The sequence below is a fragment of the Mus pahari genome, chromosome X, assembly GCF_900095145.1.
Source record: "Mus pahari chromosome X, PAHARI_EIJ_v1.1, whole genome shotgun sequence".
Taxonomy (NCBI): domain Eukaryota; kingdom Metazoa; phylum Chordata; class Mammalia; order Rodentia; family Muridae; genus Mus; species Mus pahari.
The window spans coordinates 129,568,439-129,576,595 of record NC_034613.1 but is presented as its reverse complement, the minus strand read 5'-3'; the positions used below and the strand labels follow the sequence as shown (position 1 = coordinate 129,576,595).

The window sequence follows — 8,157 nt, the reverse complement described above, 5'->3', positions numbered from 1 at the left end:
ATAGGGAACTTTCGGGATAGCATTTGAAATGTAAATAAAGAAAATAATAATTTAAAAAAAGAAACTGGAATGAATGAAGGAGAGGAAAGGGACAGTAGATTTGATCCGCATACACACACACACACACACACACACACACACACACAGGGAAATATCACACTGAACCTGTTTACTGTGTATGGTCAATTGATGTTAATAACAGCTAACTTAATTTAAATAGAAAAAATAATAATAGCCAATCAAAATCCTAGCACAGATTAGGGAAGGCCTCATGAAATTTCAGCTCTCTCTGAGGAGCTATTGGCTCTTGGTGGCTACTGAGGAAATGAGAATCAATTTTTTTCAAGGACACTAGCATAGTGCTCCAGGAGATGGTTGAACATCTATGCACATATTCACAGCACTAAGTGGATCCAGTGAATTTTTTTAAGCACAAGGATAGAGAGATGGCTAAGTGGTTTAGAGTACTTGTTCTTGTCAAGGACCTCAGTTCTGTTTCCAGAATCCACATATTGGTTCACAACCACCAGTTCAAGGGGATCCAATGACTTTTTCTGCTCTCCATGTGCATGTGGTGAATCTATATGCAGGCAAAACATTTTACATTTTAAAAACCATATAAAAACCCAAATTAATAGCCAATTATTAAAAAGCAGAAAGAGCATGTGAAGGTGGGAGGGAAAAATGATGAGGGTAAAGTGGAAGAAGTGGAGGGGAGGGAACTGGGAGTAGACTTAATCCAATACATTATATACATGTATGAAATTCTCCAACACTAAGAAACTAGAAACTAGCATTTGATCAGCACAAGCTTTTAGAGTTTCAAAGCTATATGTATCATATTTATAAGGCAAATACATATTATAAAATCTTTGTAGGATATCTAGCCAGTGTAAACAATAAATGTGAACTAATGAACCCAAATTAATGTTGTATAAAAATCTCTATGTGGGGCTGGAGAGATGGCTCAGTGGTTAAGAGCACTGACTGCTCTTCCAGAGTTTCTGAGTTCAACTCCCAGCAACCACATGTTGTTTCACAACCATCTGTAATGGGATCCTATGCCCTCTTCTCATGTTTCTGAAGACAATAACAATGTAGTCTTATAAATAAAATAAATAATTCTTTTAAATAAAGAAAAAATTGTGTGTGTGTGTGTGTGTGTGTGTGTGTGTGTGTGTGTGTGCATGTCTGGGTGCACACATGAGCATCTGTACCTTACTCTCAAATCATGAAAATAGAAGTCATGTTGTGGTTAACTCGATTTTCAATTTAGATTGGATTGAGAAGTGTTTAAGAGCTTAGCATACATACCTACAGATGCAGGATGCGTGATTTATTGACTGGAGAAGATCTTCCTGGAATATGTTGTGGCACCATCCTATCCGCTGAGAATCTGAATAGAATTAATAGCTCTATTCAGGGAATAAAAGAGAAAGTCACTAAGTGCATCCCCACCTCCTCCAAGGTTTGTTCTTTTTCTGTGATTATGTAGGTTATTCTTTATATGCCCAAAGAGCTATTAACATCAGCTTGTCAGTTTATTTTTACATTTTCATAATTTATATAATTTAGTCACCTTTGTCCCCCTCATTTTCCTCCCCTTCCCACTGGGACTTTTCTTACCAAGATCCTTCCTACTTTCATGTTTTCTTTCTTTTTCTTTCTTTGTAGCCCACTAAGTTTTGTTTTGTTTCCTTCACTTTACATCCTGATCACTGCCCCCTCCTGGCCACCCCCTCCCATAATCCTTCCCCTTTCCCCCTCCCCTTCTCCTCTGAGAGAGTGGAGGCCTCACTTGGGTATCCCCCCCCCCACTGACACTTCAAGTCTCTGCAAGGCTAGATGCTTCCTCTCCCACTGAGGCCAGATAAGGCAGCCCAGCTAATAGAACACATCCCATACACAGGTAAAAGCTTTTAGAATTGCCTCCATTCCAGTTGTTGGGGATCCACATAAAGACCAAGCTGCACATCTGCTACATATATGCAGGGAGGTCTAGGTCCAGTCTGTGAGTGTTCTTTGGTTGGTGATTCAGCCTCTGAGAGCCCCAAGGGTCCAGGTTAGTTAATTCTGTTGGTCTTCCTGTGGAGTTCTTATCCCCTTCGGTGTAGCCCACCAAGTTTACTAAGAGTTACTTGCCTCAGTGTAGGTAAGAGCTTATATAGTGCAGCAAGACCAACTCATCTGAGTCTGATGTTGTGGTGCATGACTTAAATCCCAGCACTTAAGAGGCAGATCTCCATGAGGTCAACGACAGTCTGGTGGTTCCAGGATAGCCAGAGCTACATGGTCAGATGCTGTCTCAAAAAAAAAAAAAAAAAAATCCAACCAAACCAAAACAAGAACAAACCATCTGTGACTATACCACTGAAATAAATTAAACTCCCTTCCCCCACAACCTTAATTGTCAATAGTCCATCATGGAAGAACATGCCCTCATGGGCCCTCCCATCCAAGACGAATGGTGAGGGTCCCATTCTTATGCCACCCTTGTACAGATATCCAACCACAGCTGCAGTGAGTTTGTGAGTTTAATGGCTATGTCATGTCCAGAGGACATCTTTTCAATGCACATCTCCATCTCAGCAATTCTGCCTCCTCTTCTGTAATGTTGCCTGAACCTTGTCGTCCCTTCAGGATTTTCATAAGTATTTTGATAATTCAATAAATCTGTTTGAAGACAATTGCTATATCTTTAATGCTTATTGCTCACTTGTAGTATATCTTTTAAAAATATTTTATGCACATGGGTCTTTTAGCTGCATATATGTGAATCACACACGTCTGGTGCCTCTTGAGGCCAGAAAACAGTGGCAGATCCTCTAGAACTTACAGATGGTTCTGACTCCTCCAGAAAAACAAGTGCTTTTTACTGCTGAGCCCCAGGAGTGTCTTTTGAGAATGACCTGTTCATTTGTTGACTGGGTTGTTTGATATCTTGTTATTTAGGGTTTTTGATTTTGTTCTTTTGTTTGTTTTAGATTTTTTGTATAATCTATGTACTAATCCCCTGTCATTCACACACACACACACACACACACACACACACACATAACAGAATGGGAGAGAAATATTATATATATATATATAGAGAGAAATATTATATATATGTAGAGAGAGAGACAGAGAGAGAGAGAGAGAGAGAGAGAGAGACAGAGAGAGAGAGAGAGAGACTATTATAATTACTTCCTTCGTTGTATAGAAACATTTTAATCTTATCGAATTCAATTTTTCAGTTACTTGGTATTATTGCCATATAAGCAACTGGGATCCTTTTCAGGAATTCCTTACTTTTGCATATATCGCACACTGTATTCCCTACTTTTTTCTCTAATACCTTCAGAGTTTCAGGTCTTATATTAATATATCAGACCCATTTTGAGTTGATTCTTGTACAGGATAAACACTAGGGACCTAGTTTTATGCCTCAATTTGTAGATGTCCAATTATTCCCCCGTCATTTGTTGGAAGCTGTCTTTTTTCACTGTGTATTCTTCCTGTCTTTGTCAAGACTCAGATGGCTGTAGCCATGCAGGCTTGTATTTGGGTCCTCTGTTCTATTCCACTGATCAATGCATCTGTTTTGTGGCAGTCGCAATCTATTTTGTTCCTGTGGTTCTGTGGTATTAACTGGACTCACATCTGGTAATTCTCCACTACTGTGCTTTTTGATTAGTGCTACTTTATCTATCTGGAGTCTTTTGTGCTACCATGTGAATTTTAGGATTTTTTTTTCTTTCTGCAAAGAACAGCAATGTGAGGATTCTGACAGGAATTGCATTGACTCTAGATTGCTTTGGTAGCATAGCCATTTTCACAGCATTAATTTTGCCAGTTCATAAGTTGGGGAGGTCTTTTCATCCTGTACAGTCTGCGGTTTCTTTCTTCAGTGTTAAAGTTGTCTTTTTAGCAGTCTTTCATTTCCTTGGTTAGCTTTATTCCCAGGTAAAAAAATTTCTAGGCAATTGTGGACAAGATTATTTTCTTGATATTTTGTTCTCAGCATGCTTGCTACTAGTATAGGAGCAGCCTTCTGAATTTTGTATTATATGGTGATTTTGTATCCTGTGACTGTGGTAAGAGTGTTTATCAAGTCTAAGAGTTTTTAGTGTCTCTTACAAGTAGAATCACATCATTTGCAAATAAGGATACACTGATTTCTTCTCATCCTATTTCGTATTCCCTTTGTTTCTGGTTTGTTTTTGTTTTTTCCTTCAAGACAGGGTTTCTCTGTGTTGCTCTTTCTGGCTGTCCTGGAACTCACCCTGTAAACCAGGCTGACCTCGAACTCAGAGATCATTCTGCCTCTGCCTCCTAAGTGCTGGGAGTAAAGGTGTGTGCCACCAGTGCCTCTTTTGTTTCTTTCTACTCTTATTGTTCCAGCTAAAACTTTAAGACAATTGAATAAGAGTAGAGAAAGTGAAAATGTTTTTTTTTCCACATGATTTTTTTTTACACATGAGCTTTTACTATGTACTTGTTATTATTACATACCGATGTGCCTTCTATTTCTAGTTTCTCCTGGGCTTTGAAAAAAATCATAAATGGATGTTGAACTTCGTAAAAAAAAGCCTTTTCTGAGTGCTGATACTGAAGTGCATCATATGAATTCCATCGTTGGGTCTATTTATGTGACATATTATATGTATTAATTGCCATATGCTAAACCATCACTGTATCTCTGGAACAAAGTGAACTTGATCATTGTGAATGACCATTTTGATGTATTCTTTTTTTTTAAAGATTTATTTATTTATTATATGTAAGTACACTGTAGCTGTCTTCAGACACTCCAGAAGGCGGCATCAGATTTCGTTACGGATGGTTGTGAGCCACCGTATGGTTGCTGGGATTTGAACTCAGGACCTTTGGAAGACCAGTCGGTGCTCTTAACCACTGAGCCATCTCGCCAGCCCCCTGATGTATTCTTGAATTCTGTTTGCAAGTATTTTACTGAAAAAAAATTTTTTTGCGTCTGTGGTCACCAGAGATTATTTTATAATTTTCTTTCTTTCTTGTGCCTTTATCTGATTTTAGTATGAGAGTAATGATGACTTTGAGATTGTGGTGGCATTCCTTCCCTTTCTATTTTATGGACTAGTTTAAGAAGCATTAAGGTTAATTCCTTAAAGGACATAACCTGGAATTATCTTACTTGAGAGATTAATTGAGTTGTTTGTTTTTGCAGAACTTGGTTCTGTCCTTCCACCATGTGGGTCCTGGAGAGCTAACTCAGGATCTCAGGCTTGGTGGCAAGCATCTTTCCTTGGTGAGCCATCTTGCTGGCCCACTTTCTGAATTTTTTTTCACAAAACCAGTTTTTATTTTAAGCAAGGAGAAGTCTGACCCGAAGGATTACAGTTTTAAGCACTCAGTATTAAGTGTTAGTGGTACAACCTGGGCTATAAAGCTTGCTTCTCACATTGGTTTGAAAGGGTACTTGTGTTAAAGTCCTCCAGGTGGGTAGGAAGAAAGACAAAGAAAGGCTGGAAGAAACACCTCAGCTACTGGTACTGCCCTCCAGATTCTATGTCAAACTAACAAACTCTCACCATCTGGTTTGGAAAGTGCCACTCAGTGCAGAGGAACACAGGACACTTGATAGGGCAGAGGAGGCAGAAATAGCAGGTGCACATCACTTAGGGAGGAGCAGGGATCTGCCACAGCTTCAGACTTCTGCGTGGAAGGGGTCATCCTTGTGTTTGGCACAGCTCACCAAGGCCCACACCCTCCAGTTCCTGCTGCAGCTGAGTAGAATGGTCATGTCCTTACTGCTCAGCTCAAATCTTAAAGTTCTCAGCAATACGAGCTGGTGTCACAGACTTGGGGATCACTACCAAGTTCTTTTGAATGGCGAACCAGATCAGCACCTGGGCTGTAGGTTTATTGTACTTGGCTGCAATTGCCTTGATCCTGGGATCCTCCAGGAGAGAAGGGTCTTCCGGCTTGGCCCAGGGTCTATCAGGAGAACCAAGGGGACTGTATGCAGTCACCATGATGCCTTTGCAATGGCAGTACTCAATCAGCATCTCCTGAGTTAGATATGGGTGGCACTCGACCTGGTTAACTGCAGGCTTATATTTTAAGCCAGGTTTGTTCAAGATCCTTTCAATCTGAAGAGGGTTGAAGTTGGAGACACCAATTGCTTTTACCAAACCTTCATCCACTAGTTGTTCCAAAGCCGTCCAAGTGTCCACAAAATCGGTGTCACTAGGAATTACGTTTCCTGATGCATCTTCCTGTTGAAAATAATCTGGCCCAGGCTTGAAGTCTGTTGGCCAGTGAATAAGGTGGAGATCCAGGTAGTCCCACTGCAGGTCACTCAGTGTGTTCTGGCCAGCTCCTCTCACCATGCTTTTGTCGTGGAACATACACCACAGCTTGCTGACCATGAATAGATCCTGGTGCTTCACTACCTGCTCCTTGAGCTTCTCCTGGAGGGCTACTCCCACCTCCTTCTCATTCTGGTGCACCTGGGCGCAGTCAATGTGGCAATGCCCCACGTCAATAGCAACCTTTACAGCCTCAGTCACCTGGCCTGGAGGGGACTTCCAGGTGCCCAGGCCCAGGGTGGGCATCTTGGTGCCATTGTTGAGTTCCAGATGGCTAGCCATGATTGCTGCACGTTATACACCCAGCAAAAGTGCCCACTTTCTGAATTTTGATAGTCATCTTTTCAAAGATTTATGTCGCTTTATGCTATGGTTTTATTGAATATTTTACATCATTAGCCTGATGTCCTCTGTATTCTATCTTCATGATCAATAAATTTTATGTTTTAATGGAGTCCCGTATGTTGTATTCAAATGTTCATGTTGTTTTATCTTTGTCTATGTCTGAATCTATTTTGTTTTCCACCTCTGAAAGTCTGTAATGCATTTGACATTGGTAAACCTTTCTATTAAGTCCTTCTATTTCAATTAAGGAGCTATTCAATTCTAAAATTTCAACTTGGTAGGTTTCTTTTTTCAGTATGTCTTTCTGTTGATTTCCTCTTTTGTATCTTGCATTGTCTTTCTCATTTCACCCGACTGTTTCTCTGTATTCTGTGTGGTTTCATGTAGGAAATTATTTATGTCCTCTTTGATTTTGTTAAAAATTTCTTTTAATTATTTTTTAGAACTCTTGGGATTTCATCCAGCTCACTTTTATTGAAAGAATTACTATGGAGACAGAAGGAAGGACCATCCAGAGACTGCCCCACCTGGGGATCCATCCCATATACAACCACCAAACCCAAACACTATTGCATATGCCAGAAAGATTTTGCTGACAGGAGCCTGATATAGCTCTCTCTTGTGAGGCTATGCCAGAGCCTGGCAAATACAGAAGTGGATGCTCACAGTCATCTATTGGATGGAACACAGGGCCCCTAATGAAGGAGCTAGAGAAAGTACCCAAAGAGCTAAAGGGGTCTGCAACCTTATAGGAGGAACAGCAATATGAACTAACCAGTACCCCCCAGAGTTGAGTCTCTAGTTGCATATGTAGCAGAGGATGGCCTATTCGGCCATCAATGGGAGGAGAGGCCCTTGGTCTTGCGAAGATCATATGCCCCAGTACAGGGGAATGCCAGGGCCAGGAAGCGGGGAGTGGGTGGGTTGGGAAGCAGGGCAGGGGGAGGGTATAGGGGGCTTTTGGGATAGCATTTGAGATGTAAATGAAGAAAATATCTAATAAAAATAAACTTTGTAAAAAATTCTTTTAATTATTCTTTAGATTCTCTTAGGATTTCATCTAGTTCAGTTTTATTGAATGAATTAGTATGGAATTGATATTTTCCGGGGGTGGTCATACTGCTTTGATTTTTCATGTTTGTTATTTTTCTGTATTAGGACTTGTGTATCTGGGATTGTGTTGCTGGTTGGAATTTTTATCATATACTATCCAGTTAAAGAATTTGCAATGTCCAAGTAGGGCTAGGTTGTAGTAGGCTTGAGGTGCATGGCTTAGTAGCTAATCTCTCAGTTCAAACACCTAGGGCACTGGGTGCAATCTTCTACATTATTCTGAGAGTTGAGAAGAATATTAGTTGAAGAGGCAATCAGTACTTCTTGGTGAGCATACTATGCCAATATTGAAATAGCTGGTTAAAAGTTATTTCTTTAACTTTAATAACTATTTGGGAATAATGTATGTTGATAACATTCCTTC

At 40.2% G+C, this 8,157-nt stretch overlaps 1 pseudogene; it reads right to left on the bottom strand.

The window, feature by feature from the left end:
* Positions 1-5,783: 5,783 nt before the first annotated feature.
* LOC110314065 lies at positions 5,784-6,617 on the bottom strand (annotated as a pseudogene).
* Positions 6,618-8,157: the final 1,540 nt, after the last annotated feature.